Genomic DNA, 23,265 nt, shown 5'->3' on the forward strand with positions numbered 1-23,265 from the left:
TCCTTCTCTCTATCCCCCTCTCCCCCCTCCCTTCCCTGTCCTCATACCCTGATTCTCTCTCTTCCCTTCCCTCTCCCCTCCCCCTCCCCCTCCTAACTCTCCTCCACCTGCTCTCTGAGTCTTCCCCCCTCACTCCTCTCACCACCCCTCTCTTCTCCCTGGCCTCCTCCCTCATTCTCCCTCTCCCCTCCCCTCCTCCTTTCCCCTCCTCTTCTGTGGCTCCCCCACTACATGGCAGAGTTAGAACTCTGCTTCCTTTACAGCCTAGTTGCTCTGCTGATCCTTCTCTGGGCTCCAGGGCATCTGGGCCTGGTGTGGGCTAGGACCCAGATCTCACTGAGGTGCAGGAGAAACAGGACCCAGAGACAGTTACAGCAGCCTCCCACTGTCTGGTGAAGGGCAAGCTCCTTTACATTGTAAACTGTGGCTTTGTTCCTGTGTCCTGGACAGATGGATCTGCACACAGCCCCTCCCCGCTGTCCCTCCCCATGCAGTTCCCAGAGGCAGGAGTGGGCCCAGGCACTGCCAGGGTCAGTCTGTCCTGCTTCTCCATCCATGCTTATTTCCTCCAGAGACACTGCTGTATGAGTAGGCGTCAACTTGTCTGTCCTGGAAGAGCTGAGTTCAGGGTCCTTCTATGTCTCCATCTTAGACTGGCCACTCCTGAGCTGCTTTCTTTCTCATCTCCTGATACTGTGTGGATTTCTCCCAATCTGTAGTTTTAATGGTTTATCGTATGTTGACATTTCTGGATTTACCCAGTGTTGGTTCTTTTCCTCGGTGGTCCTGGGCTTTCTCTGCTTTCCCTGCAGCATCGAGGCAGCACATCTGTGCTCCCTGACCAGCCCACACTCCACCTTCCGTCTACGGCTCTCCGCGTGTCAGATATGAAATCAGCAAGGACTGGAAAATAAAAACAAACAAACAAAAATCATCTCAGCTGATAATCAGAGTAAGAGGACAGATACAGATAAATCCAGCTGCAAAGTAAATAGGATGTCTCGTGTAGCCCAAGGTCACGCAGCAGCTGTGAAAGGGCCAGAAACAACTGCTGTTTAAAAACTCCTGTTTCATACGAGTGAGACCTCACATGCACTTTCCTACTGTCCATTACCTGGGATGACCTACTGCCCATCTACCCTTGCCTCGCACCGCAGGCCATGTTTCGTTAGTCAGAGCTGTTCCCAATCTTGCCTCAGACACAGCGTCTGCCCCAAAGTGCCTTTGCATCCGTGGACCCTCATCAGAATCCTCTATTGGGAGCCGACACCTGACCAGGATGATTCGCTGCCCCCTTTTGCCAGGTGCACACTCACAACTCTCAGGACATCCTCCCACACTGTACCAGCGGGTAAATCTGCCTGTGGTCCTGGTGGCCCTTCCTGCTTCAGCTTACACGGACCACCCTTAGAATGCCCGTGTGGGTTTTGTCTCATCTTGGCCACCTCATACTGTATATGGAGCTAAGTTTTGGGTATAATTTCAGAGATGGTAGACAGCTTTCCTACTCCACTATTATAGAAAAATCTCAGGTCACTATCTAGTTTTTATCTTTTAAGTAAACTGCTTGATACATTTTGTGTTGGGATTCAGAACAGCTTTGTTGAAACCTATACCACATGTGTGACACACACACACAAGTATTCTGTGAAAGTGTCAACATAATGAACATCCACCATTCACAGATTTTCCTTATTTGCCTTTGATTTCTCCCTCCAGTCCCTGCAGCTGATCTCCAGGGCCCACTGACTTGCTTTCTCTCACTATAAATTAGGAAATATAACCTGCCCTAGGACGACAGGAAGCAGACCATGGTTAGTGACTGACTGACCACACTAAGTGGAAATCAAGGTTCATGCACAGGCGACAAGCACGATGGAGAAAGTCATGGCAACAATATTTTTTTCTCTATCCCTTATCTGTTTCCCCAACTTTATTCATACAATTTTTTCCTTTTTTAATAGTTTACTGTCAAGTTGGTTTCCATATAACACCCAGTGATCATCCCAAGTGCCCTCCTCCATGCCCATCACCCCCCTTCTCCTCTCCCCCACCCCCATCAGTCCTCAGTTTGTTCTCAGCATTCAAGAGTCTCTCATGGTTTCCTCCCTCCCTCTCCCCCACTATTTCCCCACTTCTTCTTCCCCACAGTCCTTCGTTAAGTTCCTCCTAATCCTCCTATACGTGCAAACATATGGTAACTGTCCTTCTCTGCCTGACTTAATTCACTCAGCATAACACCCTCAATTTCTATCCATGTTACTACAAATGGCCAGATTCATTCTTTCTCATTGCCATATAGTATTCCATTGTATAGATAAACCACATCTTCTTGATCCATTCATCTGTTGATGGACACTTAGGCTCTTTCCATGTTTTGGCTATTGTGGAGAGTGCTGCTATGAACATTGGGGTACATGTGCTCCTATGCATCAGCATTTCTGTATCCCTTGGGTAAATTCCTAGCAGTGCTATTGCTGGGTCATAGGGGAGTTCTATTGTTAGTTTCCTGAGGAACCTCCACACTGTTTTCCAGAGGGGCTGCACCAGTTTACATTCCCACCAACAGTGTAGGAGGGTGCCCGTTTCTCCACATCCTCGCCAGCATCTAGAGTTCTCTGATTTGCTCATTTTAGCCACTCTGACTGGCGTGAGGTGGTATCTCAGTGTGGTTTTGATTTGTATTTCCCTGATGAGGAGGGATGCTGAGCATCGTTTCATGTGTCTGTTGGCCATCTGGATGTCCTCTTTGGAGAAGTGTCTGTTCATATCTTCTGCCCATTTCTTCACTGGGTTGTTTGTTTTTCGGGTGTGGAGTTTGATGAGTTCCTTATAGATTCTGGATATTAACCCTTTATCTGATATGTCATTTGCAACTATCTTTTCCCATTCCGCCGGTTGTCTATTAGTTTTATGGATTGTTTCCTTTGCTGTGCAGAAGCTTTTAATCTTGGTGAGGTCCCAATAGTTCATTTTTGCTCTTGATTCCTTTGCTTTGGGGGATGTGTCGAGTAAGATGTTGCTGTGGGGGATGTCAAAGAGGTTGTTTCCTGCTTTCTCCTCTAGGGTTTTGATGGTTTCCTGTCTCACATTCAGGTCCTTTATCCATTTTGAGTTTATTTTTGTGTATGGTGTGAGATTTAGACCAGTTTCATTTTTCTGGATGTTGCTATCCAGTTCTCCCAGGACCATGTGTTAAAGAGGCTGTCTTTTTCATTGGATACTCTTTCCTGTTTTGTCAAAGGTTAGTTGGCTGTATACTTTTGGGTCCAATTCTGAGTTCTCAATTCTATTCCATTGGTCTATGTGTCTGTTTCTGTGCCAGTACCAGACTGTCTTGATGATTACAGCTTTGTAGTAGAGGCTAAAATCTGGGATGGTGATGCCTCCCGTTTTGGTTTTCTTCTTCAATATTACTTTGGCTATTCAGGGTCTTTTGTGGTTCCATACAAATTTTAGGGTAGTTTGTTCTAGTTTATTATAGAAATATTCACTGAATCCCTGGGTCCTCAGGGTCAGACATACAGGTGTCTGTCCCTAGCATATGGCTGATTTCTTTCTTTCTTTCTTTCTTTCTTTCTTTCTTTTTTTTTTTTTTNGTTGCTACACAGGCCAGATTTCATTCTTCTCATTGCCATGTAGGATTCCATGGTATAGATAAACCACATCTTCTGATTTCTAATGGTGGGTAAGGATGAGGGACCAGCAGTGACTGTGGGAGATGGCATGTGTGAGGAGGCCACACATGGAATCAGACCTTGGCCCAGGAGGCCAGCTCTCCCCAGACAGCACCGTGTGAAGGAGGGCTCTAAGGAACAGAGAAATTGTGATCAGTCCTTTTAACTCCATATCTTCTCCCAGATTCCTCAATGAGAGACGGCCAGGGCACAGGCCAGCAGCTGGAGGACACCCTGATCACGGCTGGAGTGGAGCAGAGGGCCTGGGGGATTACATCAGAGAAAGAGACAGGTAGAAGGTAGGGACAGGGAGTTTGGGAGACAAAAAGGAAAGGGAAGAGAAGGGACTTGGCATCACCTACATTCCTGTGTGAACAAATGGGATTCTTGTCTCCAAGGGTGGGGAGGAGGGCTGGCAAAAAATACAGAGTGACATTCTCAGCACAAGTGCCCAGTATATCTGCCTTTCTCTCTCTTTTTTTTTTAATGTTTTATTTATTTCTAGGAGAGAGAGAGAGACAGCGTGAGCAGGGGAGGGTCAGAGAGAAAGGGAGTCACAGACTGAAACAGGCTCCAGGCTCTGAGCTAGCTTTCAGCACAGAGCCCGACGCAAATGGAGGGAGGCAAACCATGAGAGACTCTTAAATACTGAGAACAAACTGAGGACTGATGGGTAGGGGGGTGAGGAGGGAGATGGGCATGGAGGAGGGCACTTGTGGGGATGAGCACTGGGTGTTATATGGAATCCAACTTGACAATAAACTATGAAAGAAAAACAAAACAAAACAAAACAAAGACTGGCATAACAGACTCCACAATTCAATATAGAGAAGCTGCATCTGAAAGGTTAGGGAGGTCAGAAAGGTCCAGGGCACCTGCCTGCAGAGAAGGCAGAGAAAGGAGCCCTCACCCCAGGGAGCTCACACAGGGAAGACTAATCCCTATAGCATTTGGCTTTAGAAAAAAGAAGGGCTGAATTCCTTGAATTTGGATCCTGGAGCTTAGGAGGTCAGCTGACTCATCACTGGGTGATCCAGGAGGGTGGGTGATGTAGCCATGTCTCTGCCTGTGTGGAGAGGCAATGTAAACATGGCAGTTTACACAATGCCGGAGGCAACAGGAGACTGATGTGTTCATGCTGATTTGTGAATGTGTTGGGGGACTTCCTCAACAATGAAGGAGCTCACAGTCACATTTTCTCCCCCACCACACCCAGAATAAGCACAGAAGCACCTACCAGGTGGTGGGGCTGCACAGACACTTGATGCCTAACCTGCTAGCTGTGTGCCGGTCCCAAGAGTCCACTGGGGGACTCACCCATGCCAAGCCTGCTGGCCTCAGCACTGGGCTCAGGGACACATTTGTAAAAAACCACGTGGGCACCCTGTCCGGCCAGCTGCATGCATAGCTTCCACAGCACACTGTGCACATCTGCATCACATCCAGCTGTGCATCCCCAGCCACCGATGCACTCTGTGCATAGCGCCAAGCCCCTGGCTGCCCTGGTGCATAGCCCTCAGCCACCAAAGGACATCAGGAAATCTGGCATAGGACTCATAACCTTGTACAATTTTGCTAACACTCCAGCCCTGCTTCCAAGTTACCCAGTGGGTATATCACCCCAAAGCTGGCCTGCCTGGGCCCCACTAACACTGCTGACAGCAAACACAGCCCACAACGGGCACAGAATCACTGCAGACACCTGTACTGAAAGGCAAAGAAACCCAGACACAACAGAAGGGAGTCGGCAATACCCATAGGATATTGTTCTGAAGGTCTGGGTTCTGGTAAATGGGGACATACACTGCAGAGGCCTCCAGGACCTCTTCTTCATAAACTCATTAGTTTCAAGAGCAGAAGACACAGCTGACTTTCTTAACACAGAAAAATAGACCCACAGAGAAAGACAAAATGAGGAAACAGATTTTTACCCACAGTGAAAAACTAAAGAAGGCCACAGCCAGAGATCTAAGCAAAAGAGATATAAGTCACATAGCTGATACAGAATTTAAAGCATTGATCATAAGGATATTCACTAGAGTTGCAAAATGAGAAGAGTGAGACCCTTGACATAGAGATAAGGAATAACACAGTAGAGATTAAGAACACAATAAGGGAGAAACACATTTTCTGGAATGAACAGAGGGATGGAAGAGGCAAAGGAACAACTAGTGATCTTGAAGACTGAGTAATGGAAATTAATCACACTGAACCAAAGAGAGAAAACAGAATTCTGCAACATGAGATGAGACTAAGGGAACTCATTGATTACAGCAAACATAGTAACATTCATATTATAGGTGTCCCAGAAGAAAGAGAAAAGGCGGAAGAAAACTTACTTAAGGAAATAATAGCTGCAAACTTCCCTAATTGATGGAGGGAAACAAACATCTGGATCCAGGAGACTAGAAAACTTCCATCAAAATCAAGCCAACACTCAGACATATTGTAAGCAAATTTGAAAATTACAGTGGTAATAAAGAAAATCTCTTAAAAGCAACAAAACAAAAGAAGTCCTTAACTTACAAGGAAGACACAAAAAGCCAGCTACAGATTTCTCAACAGAAACTTGGCAACCCAGAAGCAAGTGACATGACATATTCAACGTGCTGAATGGAAAAATCAGCAGCCAAAAACACTCTATGCAGCAAGGCTATCATTCACAATAAAAGGAGACACATAGTTTCCCAAACAAAAAATTAAAGAGTTTGTACCAATAAACCATTGCTGCAAGAAATATTGAGAGGGATCTCTGAGTGGAAAGGAGAGACTGAAAGTGACACCATAGAGGTAGAAGACACACAGCAAGTCAAAATGAATATTTCTGCAAAAAAAAAAAAATCCATCAAGGAACTCACAAAAACTGGATATAAAATATAATGACATTTATTAAAAATGTAGGGAGGAGAAAATAATGGGTTCAAAAGTAAATAACTATCAATGTAATACAAAATGCTAAAGAGGTTATATACAAACCTAATGGTAACCATATACTAAAAACCAGTCATAAATAGGTAAAGAATAAAGGGAAAGAAATCAAAATATATCACTAATGAAAATCAGCAAAAAGTGGAAGAAAGACAAGAAAGGATTAGAGATAATCATTAAAAACCACAAAAGGTAATAAAATGGCAATACATACATACATATCAATAATTACCTTGAAACTAAATGGAGCGAATGCTCCAATCAAGAGACATAGGGTGTAAGAATGGATGAACAAACAAAACAGATTCATATGCTGCCTACAAGTGACCCATTTTGGACCTGAAGACACCTATAGAATGAAAGTGAGAGGATGGAGAAACATCACGCAAATGAAATGTCAAAAGAATGCCAGAGTAGCAATACTTGTATCANCTAAAAACCAGTCATAAATAGGTAAAGAATAAAGGGAAAGAAATCAAAATATATCACTAATGAAAATCAGCAAAAAGTGGAAGAAAGACAAGAAAGGATTAGAGATAATCATTAAAAACCACAAAAGGTAATAAAATGGCAATACATACATACATATCAATAATTACCTTGAAACTAAATGGAGCGAATGCTCCAATCAAGAGACATAGGGTGTAAGAATGGATGAACAAACAAAACAGATTCATATGCTGCCTACAAGTGACCCATTTTGGACCTGAAGACACCTACAGAATGAAAGTGAGAGGATGGAGAAATATCACGCAAGTGAAATGTTAAAAGAATGCCAGAGTAGCAATACTTGTATCAGACAAAATAGTCTTTAAAACAAAGAACATAACAAGAGACAAGGAAAGACACTGTATAACACTAAAGGGTACAATCCAACAAGAAGATATCACAAGTGTAAATATATATGAACCCAACATAGGAACACCTAAATACACACAACTTAATAACATAAAGGAACTAATTCATAACAAGACTTTAATACCCCACTTACATCAATGGACACATCATTGAAACAGAAAATCAACAAAAAAACGATGCCTTTGAATGACATAGTGAAATAGATTGGACAGATATGTCCAGAACATTCCATCATGACACGCAGAATAAATATACATTCAAGTGCACACAGAAAATTCTCCAAAATAGATCACATATTAGCCAACAAAACAAACCCGAACAAATTCAAGTAGACTGAAATCACACCATGAATAGTTTCAGACCACAACGCTATGAAACTAGAAGTCAACCACAAGAAAAAATCTGGAAAGACCACAAATACATGGAGGTTAAATAACACACTACTAAACAATGAATGGGTCAACTAGGAAATCAAAGAGGAAATTTCAAAAATACATGGAAACCAATGAAAATGAAAAAACAATTGTCCAAAACATTTAGAATGTAGGAAAGTGGTTTGAAGAGGGAATTTCATAGCAATACACACCTACACCAAGAAGGGAGAAAGATTTCAAATAAAGAGCTGAACCTTACATCTACGGAGCTAGAAAAAGAACAAGAAACAAAACCTAAAACCACAGAAGGAAGGAAATAATAAAGATTATGGCTGAAATAAATGACATAGAAACTAAACCATCTGCATGAGAGCAGTAGCTGGTTCACTGTGGAAAAAAAAAAAGTAACTGATAAACCTCTAGCTGAACTTACCCAAAAGAAAAGAGAAAGGACTCAAATAAAACCACAAATGAGAGAGGAGAAATCACAACCAACACCACAGAAATACAAACAATCATAATATCATGAAAACTTGAATGGCAACAACTTGGACAATTTAGAAAAGGATAAATTCCTAGAAACATACAAAGTACATAAACTGAAACAGACATAAATAGAAAACACAAACAGACCAATAACCAGCAAAGAAATTGAGTCAGTAATGAAAAAACTCCCAACAATCAAAAATCCAGGACCAGGTGACTTCACAGGTGAATTCTACCCAACACTTCAAAAAGAGTTAATACCTAATCTTCTTAAGCTGTTCCAAAATATAGAATAGAATGGAAAACTTCAAATTCATTCTATGAGGCCAGCATTGCCCTGATACCAGAACCAGATAAAGAGTCCACTAAAAAAGAGAACTCCAGATTAATGTCCCTGATGAACATGGATGCAAAATATCTCAATAAAATACTAGCAAAACAAATTCGGGGCGCCTGGGTGGCTTAGTCGGTTAAGCGTCCGACTTTCGCTTGGGTCATGATCTCGCGGTTCGTGGGTTCGAGCCCCGCGTCGGGCTCTGTGCTGACTGCCGGCTCAGAGCCTGGAGCCTGTTTCAATCTGTGACTCCTCTCTCTCTGACCCTCCCCTGCTCATGCTGTCTCTGTCTCTCTCTCCTAGAAATAAATAAAACATTAAAAAAAAAAAATTAAAAAAAAAATTCAATGATACCTTAAAAATATCATTCACCACAATTAAGTGGGATTTATTCCAAAGCTGCAAGGGTGGTTCAGTATTCACAAATCATTCCATGCGATACATTATATCACCGAAAGAAAGGATAAGAACCATATGATCAGGGCACTGAGTGGCTCAATCCTTTAAGCATCCGACATCAGGGGAGCCTGGGTGGCTCAGTCGGTTAGGTGTCTGACATAGGCTCAGGTCATGATCTCGCGGTCTGTGGGTTCGAGCCCTACATCAGGCTTTGTGCTGACAGCTCAGAGCCTGGAGCCTGTTTCAGATTCTGTGTCTCCCTCTCTCTCTGCCCCTCCCCAGCTCGTGCTTTGCCTCTCTCTGTCTCAAAAATAAATAAACATTAAAAAAATTAAGCAGCTGACATCAGCTCAGGTCATGACCTCGTGGTTCGTGAGTTCAAGCCCCGTGTCAGGCTCTGTGCTGACAGCTCAGAGCCAAGAGCCTGCTTTAAATTCTGTCTCTCCCTCTTCTCTCTGCCCCTCCCTTCTCATGCTCTCTCTCTAAAATGACTAAACGTTACAAGAAAAGAACCATATGACCATTTCAATGCAGACAGAAAAAAATGGACAAAGAACAACATTCATTCATGACAAAAAAAAAAAATGTAGGTTTAGAGGGAACATACACAACAAATAAAGGTCATCTATGAAAACCCCACAGTTAACATCATCCTTAATGGGGGAAATATGAGAGCTTTTCCTCTAAGGTCAGGAACAAAATAAGGATGTTTACTCTCACCACTTCTATTAAATATAGTGTTGGAAGTCCAAACCACAGAAATCAGACAAAAAATAAATAAATAAAAGGAATCCAAATCAGGAAAAAGTTAAACTTTTGCACTTTGCAGATTACATGCACTATACATAGAAAATCCTGAAGACTCCACCCAATAACTGCTAGAACTGATAAATGAATTCAGCCATATCACAGTATACAAAATCATTGTACACAATGTTGCATTTCTAGACAACAATAATGAAGCAATAGAAAGAGAAATTAACAAGAGTCCCATATATAATTACACACCAATTAGTAAAATACCTGTGAATAAATCTAACCAAAGTGCTTAGCAACCTCTACACTTAAACTTTAAAACAGTCATGAAAGAAATTCAAGATGACACATTAATGGAAGGATATTCCATGCTCATGGATTGGAAGTACAAATACTGTGAAAATGTCTATACTACCCAAAGCAATTGATAAAATTAATGTGATCTCCATCAACATACCAACTGCATTTTTCTCATAAATAGAATCATCCTTATATTTGTATGGAACCACAAAAGACCTCATTCTTCAGAGTACACATGTTTTATGTGAAATGATAATTATGGATGGCATTTTGCCTCTGGACCTTCTGCTCCAAAACACATAACTCGGTCTAGTCATTTGAAAACATTAGTTATATCCCAACCAAGGGTCATTCTATAAAAGTACCTCTCAAAACATTGCAGATCATGAAAAATATGGAAAATCTAAAAATCGTCATGCCAAGTGGAGTTCAAGGAGGCAGGATGACTGAAGGTAATGTGCCAACTGGGAGGAGTCTGGAATAGAAGAGGTGAAAACCTAAGAAATCTGAGTCAAAATATAAACTTTAGTTAATAATACATTGTCTCTTCTGGATATTGATTCTGATAATGTACCAACTGATATCAATAATTAGAAAACAGTCACACATAGGTGGAGACTCAGTACTGTCTTCCCAATTTTTTTGGTAACTAGAAACCCATTATGAATGGAAACATTATTACTAATAATGGTTTTATTTTTTCAATACATTATATAATCAGTCCTAGTATTAGTCACTAGTGATTGACATTTACCTATTCTTAGTGTTCTTACCATTGTTTTATTTAAATAAAAGCATTCATGTTACAAAAAACTGAATAATACACAATGATATATAATTCATAAAAACATCTTTTTTTAANTCGGTCTAGTCATTTGAAAACATTAGTTATATCCCAACCAAGGGTCATTCTATAAAAGTACCTCTCAAAACATTGCAGATCATGAAAAATATGAAAAATCTAAAAATCGTCATGGCCAAGTGGAGTTCAAGGAGGCAGGATGACTGAAGGTAATGTGCCAACTGGGAGGAGTCTGGAATAGGAGAGGTGAAAACCTAAGAAATCTGAGTCAAAATATAAACTTTAGTTAATAATACATTGTCTCTTCTGGATATTGATTCTGATAATGTACCAACTGATATCAATAATTAGAAAACAGTCACACATAGGTGGAGACTCAGTACTGTCTTCCCAATTTTTTTGGTAACTAGAAACCCATTATGAATGGAAACATTATTACTAATAATGGTTTTATTTTTTCAATACATTATATAATCAGTCCTAGTATTAGTCACTAGTGATTGACATTTACCTATTCTTAGTGTTCTTACCATTGTTTTATTTAAATAAAAGCATTCATGTTACAAAAAACTGAATAATACACAATGATATATAATTCATAAAAACATCTTTTTTTAAACGTATTTTAAGATGATNGAAAATCTAAAAATCGTCATGCCAAGTGGAGTTCAAGGAGGCAGGATGACTGAAGGTAATGTGCCAACTGGGAGGAGTCTGGAATAGAAGAGGTGAAAACCTAAGAAATCTGAGTCAAAATATAAACTTTAGTTAATAATACATTGTCTCTTCTGGATATTGATTCTGATAATGTACCAACTGATATCAATAATTAGAAAACAGTCACACATAGGTGGAGACTCAGTACTGTCTTCCCAATTTTTTTGGTAACTAGAAACCCATTATGAATGGAAACATTATTACTAATAATGGTTTTATTTTTTCAATACATTATATAATCAGTCCTAGTATTAGTCACTAGTGATTGACATTTACCTATTCTTAGTGTTCTTACCATTGTTTTATTTAAATAAAAGCATTCATGTTACAAAAAACTGAATAATACACAATGATATATAATTCATAAAAACATCTTTTTTTAAACGTATTTTAAGATGATAATACATGTGTATACCACTGTATTACATGGTTAAGTGGTTTTCTGATCTTAAATGAGCATGTCATCAAATGGATTTCCATAAAGGTGGTTATTCTAGATAATGAACCATACTCAGATTTTACAGGATGAATTTCACATCATGCCTGAACATTTTTTTAAAAATGTACCAACGGCCAGGTGGATCACTGTGACCGCCTCACTTATTCTAAAGACTCCTTGCTTTAATATGTTCATACATATTTTTTGCATAAATACAAGAGAATCAAACATTTCCAATTCAAAAAGATATTCGAAGATTAGAAGAACAATAGTGAGTTCAAGTGTTTTCAGAAGGAAAAAAGATGTGACCGTGAAGCAGCAGTCACAGGCAAGCAACTTTATTTGGGCCATGTTGACAGGTTGCATGAATGGATATCCATCGCAGCATGTGACTGCCAAAGGCTAAGACCCGGAAGTGCAAGGGAGCAAGACAATCTTCTAGGAAGAAGTGACTTGGAAAGGATAATTCTGTGCCAAAGTGATGACTCAGCAGCCTAGCTGGGGATCCCTAGTTCAAAGATTTCAAATGGCCAGCAGTAACTTAGACTCAAAAGATCTTAGTAACTTAGATCAAAGTAACTTAGACCCATAGAGATCTTAGAGCCACAGAGTTGATCTTCATCTATGAATAGTAGATGGTGATGGTTTCACAGGATATGAAAATCAGGCTAGCAATAGATGGATACAATGTTATTTAGGGCTGTATTTTTAATAAAAAATGGATGTGTAAAAATTAGGATTTGGAAATAAGGAAAATAACAAGCCCATCATGGAGTTACTTATGTTAAGGCCCCATGTCACCAAACCTAGTTTCATTCCTACAGGAATGTAATCAGTCAACAAAGAATTTCCTAGTAAATGCTAGAAATTTTACTGATAGACCTCTCTCATGCCCCTCAAGGAGGCAATCTTGCCTAAATAAGGTATTTCATGCCACTATATTATTAACTTTTAACTTTTTTTTTTTTTAAGTTTTTGTATTTTGAGAGAGATTGAAAGAGAACACATGTAAGGGAGGGGCAGTGATGGAGGGAGAGAGAGAACCCCATGACAGCGAGGTTATGATCTGGGCCAGTATCAAGAGTCAGACACTTAGCCAAGCCACGTGGGCACCCCAAGAATGTAGAGTTTTAAAGGTTAGGAACCTCGGCTGGGATACGGCCCTGAAGGCACTGCCCTACTCCTGGAGAGAAGGCAGGCAAACTACTTGCAAGCAGATGGCATAGAAACAGTGACCTGTACAACACCTGGTGCACACAGTGGGGAGATTATACACTCTTCTTGGAGCACATCCCTGAGAGAAAGGGTTCCCAAAGATGCCTCTCTAGGGACAAAGGAGCTGGGTGGTGCCATTTCCTTCCTCTGCCCCCCAGGATAAACACAGAGCCACCTGCTGGAAACAATGCAATACCCACACTGACTGCTTGGCACCACCCTGAGATTTGGTGAGAGTTCCTTTCTTGGTTGAGCATGGCTCAGTCCCAATGGAGCTGGCCCTTTCCCCAGAGGACCAGCAGAAGCCCTGACCACACCACCTCTCTTGACCAGACAGTTCTGCAGGAGTTCAATTCTAGTGGCAGTTGTTTCAAGTCTCATTTAACAAGCTGACTGGAGCACACTTAGTTAAAACTCACCACATTCTGGCCAAGGACCCACTGCCCATATCAAGCAAGAGCGGCCTCTGCAGACAACTAGCCTGAAGGATAGTGCAACCAGAACATAAAACAGTGCATGCAACACACCCCAGGGACACTCCTTGAAGTGCCAGGCCCTGGATAATAGATGACTTCCTCTTCATAAAGCCATTAATTTCACAGGCAGTTAACATAATCACCTTTTGTCACACACAGAAGGCAGATACTCAGATAAAATGCCAAGACAGAGGAATGTATCCCAAATGAAAGAACAAGATAAGGTCATGGACAGAGAAATAGAAGGAACACTTCCAAAAGCATCCTACAAGGCCACCATTGCCTTGGGTCCAAACTGGACAATGACCCCACTAAAATGGAGAACCACAGACCAATTTCCCTGATAAACCTGGATGCAAAAATTCTCAACAAAAATTAGCAAACCAGATCCAACAATACATAAAAAGAATTAGTCACCACAATGAAGTGTAATTTATTCCTGGGATGCAGCACTGATTCAATATCTATAAATAAGTTGATTTGATACATCATATTAATAAAAGAAAGAATAAGAAGAATGTTTCTCTAAATAGATGCATAAAAAGCATTGGAAAAAATACAGCATCATTTCTTAATTAAAAAAAAAAAACCAGGGGCACCTGGGTGGCTCAGTCGTTTGAGCATCTGACTTCGGCCCAGGTCATGATCTCACCGCTGGTGGATTCGAACCCTGCATCAGGCTCTGTGCTGACAGCTCAGAGCCTGGAGCATGCTTTGCATTCTGTGCTTCCCTCTCTCTCTGCCCATCCACCACTTGCACTCGCTCTCTCTCTCTCAAAAATGAATAAATATTTAAAAAGTAAAAAAAAAACAAAACACCCTTAAGAAAGGAGGGATACAAGGATCTTGCCTCAACATCATAACATCCATAAACGAAAGTCCCTTAGTTAATACCATCTTCAATGGGGAAAAACAGAGCTTTCTCCCTAAGGTCAGGAACACGAACAGGGTGTCCACTCTCACCACTATTATTCAACATACCATTGGAAGTTGTAACCTCAGCAATCAGACCACAAAAAGAAATACAAAGCATCCAAGTGTGCAAGGAGGAAGTTAAACTTTAACTCTTCACAGACATGATATGCTCTGTGGAGAATCGAAAAGACTTCACCAAAAAAACGGCTAGGACTGATACAGGAATTCAGGGAAGGCTCAGGATATAAAATACATATACTGCAGTTGATTGCATTTCTAGACATCAGTAATGAAACAGCAGAAAGAGAAATCAAGGAATTGATCTCATATACAATTGCACTGAATACCATAAAAAACCTAGGGATAAACCTGTCCAAAGAGGTAAAAGATCAATACACTGAAAACAACAGAAAACCTATCAAAGAAATTGAAGAAGGCACAAAGAAATGAGGAAAACATTCCATGCTCATGGATTAGAACAAATATTGTTAAAATGTCAATACTATCCAAAGCATTCCACACATTTAATGCAATCCCTATCAAAATTACACCAGAATTCCTCATTCACAGAACTAGAACAAGCCTAAAATTTGTATGGATCAAAAAGGCCCTGATAGCCAAAGCAATTTTGAAAAAGAAAAACAAAGATGGATTCTGGATTCTATGGTGAATTACAAGGCTGTAATCATCAACAAGGTATGATATGGGCACAAAAACAGACACATCAATCAGTGGAACGGAATGGGGAACCAAGAAATGGACTCTCTAACATATGGCCAACTAGTCTTTGGCAAAGCAGGAAAGACTATCCAATGGAAAAAAGAGTCTCTTCAGCAAATGGTACTGGGAAAACTGGAGAGTGAGAAGAAGGATGAACCTGAACCACGTTCTTACACCATACACAAAAATAAACTCAAATTGGATGAAAGATTTAAATGTAAGACAGGAAACCATCAAAATCCTAGAGAAGAATAGAGGCAACAGCCTCTTTGATCCTGGCCATGGCAACTCCTTACCAGGCATGTCTCCAGAAGCAAGGGAATCAAAAACAAAAATGAACTATTGGGACCTCATCAAGATAAAAAGCTTCTGCACAGCAGAGGACACAATCAATAAAACTAAGAGACATCTGATAGAATAGGAGAAGATATTTGCAAGTGACATATCATATAAAGGGTTAGGATACAAAACCTATAAAGAACTTACCAAACCCAACACTCAAAAGCCAAATAATCCAGTGAAGAAATGAGTAAAAGACATGCACAGACACTTTAACAAAGATGACATCCAAATTGCTGAGACATGAAAAGATACTCAACCTCACTCATCATCACTGAAATACTAATAAGAGCCACAAGGAGATATCCCCTCACACCTCTTAGAATGGCTAAAATTAACAACTCAGGAAATGACACATGTTGGCAAAGATGTGGAGAAAGGGAATCCTTTTGCAATGCTGGTGGGATTGCAAACTGGTATAACCAGTCTCGAAAATAGTATGGAGATTCGTCAGAAAACATAAAATAGAACTACAGTATGACAGAGCAATTGCACCACTAAGTATTTATCCAAGGGATACCCAAATGCTGACTCAAAGGGGCACATGCACTCCACTTTATAGCAGCATTATCAACAATAGCTAAATTACGCAAAGAACCCAAATGACCAGCGAATAATGAATGGAAAAAGAAGATGTGGTATATTTATACAATGGAATATTACTCAGCAGTCAAAAAGAAATGAAATCTTGCTATTTGCAACAATGTGGATGGAACTAGACTGTATTATGTTAAGCAAAATATGTCAAAGACACACTTCATATGATTTCTCTCATCTGTGGAATTTAAGAAATAAAACAGATGAACATAGTAGAAGGGAAGCAAAAATAAGATACAAACAGAGAGGGAGTTAAACTATAAGAGACTCTTAAAACAGAGAATAAACTGAGGGTTACTGGAGGAACACTGAATAGGGGGATGGGCTAAATGGGTGATGAGCATTAGGGAGGGCACTTGGGACAAGTACTGGGTATTTTATGTAATTGATGGATCATTAAATTGTGCCCCTGAAAATGTATTCCACTATAAGATAACTAACTTGGGTATAAACTAGAAAAAAAACAAAAAGGAACAATAAAAACAAACAAATAAATAAATGTAATGACATTCATAAGAAAAGAGTATTTGGGTGGGACTCTTTGAGTGGAAAGGAAAGTTCAAAAGTGTTAAGGACAAAAAAGGATCAGAGAAAAGATCAAGAAACAGTGGGAAACAACGAATAAATTGTTTCTAAATATATATCTATCAATAATTACACTGAAGGTAAATGGACTAAATGCTCCCATCAAAAGACATCAGATAGGGTGCCAGAATGGACAAACAAAACAAAACATCAACAGCAATAACAAAAAAAAACAAAAACAAAAACAGAAAAAGACCTTTCTAGATGCTTCCCACAAAGCCTTAATTTGGACCTAAAGTCACATGCAGATTTAAAGTGAGGGAATAAAGAAACATTTATCATGCCAATAATGTCAAACAAAAGGCACTAGCAATACTTATATCAGACCAAATAGACTTTAAACCCAAGGCTGTATTTTTGTACCCTGTGTGTAAATACCTAATAGTGAAATTGCATGCTCCCAATGTTTGTAGCAGCATTACCAACAAGAGCCAAACTATGGAGAGAGCCCAATATCCATCAACTGATGAAGTTATAAAGAAGTTGTGGCATATGTTCACACACACACACACACACACACACACACACGTATGTACAATGGAATATTACTCAGCCATCAACACGAATGAAATCTTGCCATTTGCAATGATGTGGATGCAGCTAGAATGTATTATGCAAAGCAAAATATGTCAATCAGAGAAAGACAAATATATGATTTCGCTCATGTAGAATTTAAGAAGCAACAAAGATGAAAACATGGGAAAGGGGAAGGAAAACAGAAAAATGGGAAACAACAAGAGACTCTCAATGATAGAGAACAAATTGAGGGTGGATGGAGGGAGATGGGTGGGGGATGGGCTAGATGCATGATGGGTATTAAGGAGGGCACTTGTTATGATGAGCGCTGGGTGTTTTATATAAGTGATGAATCACTGAATTCTACTCCTGAAACTGATAATCTACTGTATGTCAACTAAAACTTCAATTAAAAAAATTAAAACTGTAACAAGAGATGAAGACAGACACTATCTCATAATAAAGGGGCAATCAAACAATAAGATCAAACAAATGTAAACTTTTATGTACCCAATATGCAAGCACCAAATATATAAAACAATTAACAACAAACATAAAGGAACTCATTTATAATAATATAACGAGAGTAGAGGAGTTTAAAATCCTACTCTAATCAATGGACAGATGCTCTAAACAGAAAACAACAAGGGAACAATGCCTTGAATGACTTAACAGGTATATTCAGAACACTCCATACTAAAATAGCAGAATACACATTCTTTTCAAGTGCACATGGGACATTCTCGAGAATCGACCACACAGTAGGTCAAAAGTCAGGCCTCAAGAAGTACAAAACGATGAGATCAGATGAAGTATCTTTTCTGAACACAAAGCTAGGAAACTTGAAGTCAACTACACACGTGCACGCGCAAAGAAATGACCACAAATAAGCGGAGGTTGAACAACATACTACTAAATAAATGGGTCAACTAGCAGATCAATGAGAAAATACCCCGAAACAAATGAAAATGAAAACACACTGTCACAAAACTTTGGAACGGGGCAAAAGCAGTCCTAAGATGGAAGTATATAGCAATACAAGCCTCCCTTAAAAAGCAAGAAAAGTCTCAAACAATCCAAACTTACAACTAAAGGAGTGAGAAAAAGAACACTCCAAGCCTAAAGACAGCAGAAGGAAGGACAGAATGCAGTTTAAAGCAGAAATAAGTAATATAGAAACTTTAAAAAAAGCACTAGAGCAAATCAAACTAGGGGCTGTTTCTTTGAAAACATTAATAAACTTGAAAACCTCCTACCCAGACTTATCACAAAGAAGAGAGAAATAACTCAAATAAGTAAAATCACAACTAAGAGAGAAGAAATAACAACACCACAGAAATACAGGTAGAAGATAACATTATGAAAAACTCTATGCAAACATATTGGACACCCTGAGAGTAATGGATAAATTCCTAGAAACACATAAACTACAAAAACTGAAACAGGAAGGTATAGAAAATCTGAAATCAGAAAGAAATTGAATCAGTAATACAAAAATCATCTCCCCCAACACAATAGTTCAGGGCCAGATGGCTTCACTGATGAAATCTACCAAACAATTAAGGAAGAGGTGATACCTATTCTTCTCAAATGATCCCAAAAATAAAAAAGGAAAGCTTCCAAATTCATTCCAGGAGGTCAGCATTACCCTGATACCAAAACCAGATAAAGACTCTACTAAAAACGAAACCTACAGGGGTGCCTGGGTGGCTCAGTCAATTGAGTGTCCTACTATCAATTATGGATTAGGTGATTCTATTGTGGTTCATGGGTTCTAGCCCCACACTGGATTCTGGGCTGACAGTGGGCTGATAGCATGTTCAGGATGCTCTCCCTCCCCGTCTCTCTGCCCTTCTCTCACTTTTATGTTCTCTCTCTCTAAGTAAATAAACATTAAAAATATGTTTAAATTTTTTAGAAATAAAACAGCAGGCCAATACCCTGGTGAGCATGTATGCAGAAATTCTCATTAAAATACCTTCAAATTAAATTCAACAACACATTAATAGAATCATTTGCCATAATCAAGTGGGATCTACTTCTGGGCTGCAAGTGTGGTTCCACATTCACAGATCAATCAACATGATGCATCACAGAAATAGAAGAAAGGAGAAGAACAATAGGATGCTTTCAACAGATGCAGAAAAAGCATTAGACAAAATGTCACATCGATTTATGAGAAAACCCCTCAGCAAAGTAGGTTGATACTCACCACACTTGCACGTAATAAAGGTCATCTCTGAAAAACCCACAGCTAATCTCATCCTCAATGGGAAAAATGTGAAATCTTTTCCCCTAAGGTCAGGAAAAAGACAGGATGACCCCCCTCACCACTATTATTTCACATTGTACTGGAAGTCCTAGCCACACCAATCCAGCAACAAAAAGAAATAAAAGGCATCCACCTTGGTGAGGAAGAAGTAGAACTTTTGCTATTTGTAAGTGGCATGATGCTCTCTATACAAAAACTTGAATGACTCCCTTAAAAATTGTTGAATGCATATACAAACTCAGCAAGTGACCATATACAAAAATCAATGTAGAGAAATCTGCTGCATTTCTATAGACCAATCATGAATTAACAGAAAGATAAATTAAGGAATCAATCCCATTGACAAGTGCATCCAATACCATAAGATACTAGGAATAAACCTAACCATAGAGGTGAAAGACTTGTACGCTAAAGGCTATGAAACACTGACGAAGGAAATGGAGGAGGACAAAAGAAATGGAAATACATTCCATGTTCATGGATGAGAAGAACAAATATTGTTAAAATATGTATACTACCCAAAACAAACTACACATTTAATGAAATCCCTATCAAACTAACAAACATTTGTCACAGAACTAGAATAAATAATTCTAAATTTTGTATGAAACAACAAAAGACCCAAAACAGCCAAAAGAAACTTAAAAAAGAAAACCAAAGCTGGAGACATCACAATTCCAGACATTAGGTTATATTACAGATTGTAGTGATCAGAACAGTACGGTACTGGTAAAAAAAAAAAAAAAAAAAAAAATTTTGACACATAAATTAATAGAATGGAAACCCAGAAATGAACTCACACCTATACGGTCAATAATCCTCAATAAAGCAGGAAAGAATATCCAATGGAAAAAGATAGTCTTGGGGCGCATAGGTGGCTCAGTACTGAAGCGTCTAATCTTGGATCCAACTCAGGTCATGACCTCAGGGTTCATGAGCTCAAACTCCACATTGGGCTCTGTGCTGACAGCGCAAAGCCTGTTGGGTTTCTCACTCTCTCCATTTCTCTCTGCCCCTCTTTGGCATGCTCTCTCTCTCTCTCTCTCTCAAAAATAAACAAATATACTTTAAAAAGTCTCCTCACTGTAAGGTTTTGGGAAAACTAGACATGGGAAAACTAGACAGCAACATGCAAACAACAACAAGAAAAACAGACCACTTACTTACAACATACACAAAACTAAATTCCAAATGGATAAAGACCTATGTGTGAAACCTGAAATCATAAAAACCCCATAGGAGAACACAGGCAGTAACTTCTTTGACATTGACTGTACAAACTTCTTTGTAGATATGTCTCCTGACGTAAGGGAAACACAAGCAAAAATAATGGGACTTCACAAAAATAAAAAGCTTCTGTCACCAAGGAAACAATCAAGAAAACTAAAATGCTACATCTGATAAAGGGTTAGTGTCCAAACTATATAAAATGACACAACACCAAAAAAACGAGAAATCCAATTAAAAATGGACAGAAGACATGAATATACATTCTCCCAAAGAAGACATACAGATAGCCAAGAGACACAGGTAAAGATGCTCAACCACACTGATCATCAGGGAAATACAATTCAAAAGCACAATGAGGGGGCTCTTGGGCGGCTCAGTCGGTTAGGTGTCAGATCAGTTAGGCTCAGGTCATGATCTCATCATCCATGAATTGGAGCCCCGCGTTGGGCTCTGTGCTGACAGCTCAGAGCCTGGACCCTGCTTCAGATTCTGTGTCTCCTTCTCTCTTTGCCCTTCCCCATTCAATCTCTCTCTCTCAAAAGTAAATAAACATTTAAAAAAGTACAATGAGATAACACCTCACATGTGTCAAAATGACTAAAATCGATGAATAGTGAAACAACAGGTGCTGCCACAGATGTGGGGAAAGAGGAACCCTCTCGCACTGTTGGTAGGAATGCAAACTGGTGCAGCCCCTCCCGAAAACATTATGGAGATTCCTCAAAAAAACTGACGATAGGACTTCCTTAGGACCCAGCAATTTATGAGGTATTTACACAAAGAATACAAAAATGATATTTCAAACGGATACACACACCCTGATGTTTATAGCAGCATTTTCTACAGCAGCCACATTACGGAAACTGCCCATGTATCCATCAACTGATGAATAAATTAAGATGTCTTCTCTGGAATGTATACAGAGGTAGTATAGGGAATTGAATATTATTCAGCCTTAATAAATGAAATCTTGTCATTTGCAACAAGGTGGATGGAACTAGAGAATGTTATGCTGGGTGAAATAAGCCTATTAGAGAAAGACAAATACCATATGATTTCACTAACACATGGAAATGAAACAAAACAAAGGGAGGAAAAAGGAGACGGTGACAAACAGTGTTTCCACAGCGGGCGGGGGATGGGTGAAGCAGTGATGGGGATTAAGGAGCGCGCTTGTGATGAGCACCGGGCGATGTGTGCAGGTGCTGCTCTATATCGTACGCCTGAAACTAATATTACACTGTAGCTTTACTAACTGGAATTTGAAGTAAACAAAATAACATAAGATTTATTACACCTACCCACCAGGTTTTCTCTAATTTTCAATTATCTCATTATGCTAGAAAAAGAACCATCAATTTTTTTAAAAGCATGTATGATGTGGGGGACAGTTTGTGCCCTTACCTCGGTCTCTGGTTCCAGCAGGAGTCGGAAAGTGGCTCCCGGCTCATTCTTCTAGAAGGTCCTGAGAGTGAGCATTTCACGTCCTAACTGAATGCAGCTCCCGTTCTTCTGAATTTGTCATGATTTCGCCCCAGAAACAAGCCTGAACCTGGAACAAACCATCCAGTGCATCTATGATGTGATGTCATGGGACCCCTGAATCCACGCACCCTTTAGTAAAGTACGTCCTGTCCAAACACTGTCAGGGAAGGTGAGGAATGAAACAGGCAACAGCGCAGAACGTGCAAGGGACCGTGCGGCCCACCAACCAGCGCCCCCTCCTCAGCGCTCCGCCCAACAAGGCAGCTTCTCTCTGGTGACTCAGGAGACTCCAAGTGGCTGCAGATCTCCCGAGGTCTCTCCTGAGGGCTGGGGGGGCGGAACCTGCTGGAAACACAGCTTTGTTCTCTGTGCTGAGGCAGCTGCAGAGGCCCTGAGTCCTCTGGAGGTAACTGAAGCCCTTCCCGCTCTCAGGAGCCCTGGGTCAGAAAAGCCAGTGGGGCGCCCTCTGCCGGCCATCACTGTGCACGCAGAGGAACTCACCCCTCCCGGTTTGTGGTGCTCGCTCGCCATCTGCTGGCCACCGTGGGAATTCCTGCAATACTGAAGGCCATGGCGGCTCAGCTGAGGCCCTGGGCAACTAAGCCTGCTCTGTAGATTGGGAAGGATCTTCGTGACAGGACCTGGGACAAAAAGAAATCTTTTCCTTCTACTTTCTTGTTAGTGAAGAATGAAACCGAATTTATTAATGTAATGACATCATTTGTAATGCTTTAAGCAATGTTCACAGAAAACTGGACCACCAATTTACACAGGCTGAACAGGTAATTGTGTTTATCACCAAAATACTTAGATAAAAAATTGACAGCTTTGAGAGAGAGATAAGG

The 23,265-nt window shown here is 40.1% G+C and overlaps 1 long non-coding RNA gene across 1 annotated transcript; it reads right to left on the reverse strand.

Annotated features, from left to right (window-relative positions):
• Nucleotides 1-241: 241 nt before the first annotated feature.
• On the reverse strand, nt 242-23,029 carry LOC144237517 (uncharacterized). Its single transcript, XR_013336873.1, has 3 exons — nt 22,922-23,029; nt 22,340-22,487; nt 242-903 (listed from the first exon to the last, which is right to left on the reverse strand). It is a non-coding gene; the product is annotated as an uncharacterized LOC144237517 (long non-coding RNA).
• Between the last annotated feature and the right edge of the window lie 236 nt (nt 23,030-23,265).

The sequence above is a fragment of the Crocuta crocuta genome, unplaced genomic scaffold (genome assembly GCF_008692635.1).
Source record: "Crocuta crocuta isolate KB4526 unplaced genomic scaffold, BGI_CrCroc_1.0 scaffold574, whole genome shotgun sequence".
Lineage (NCBI taxonomy): Eukaryota > Metazoa > Chordata > Mammalia > Carnivora > Hyaenidae > Crocuta > Crocuta crocuta.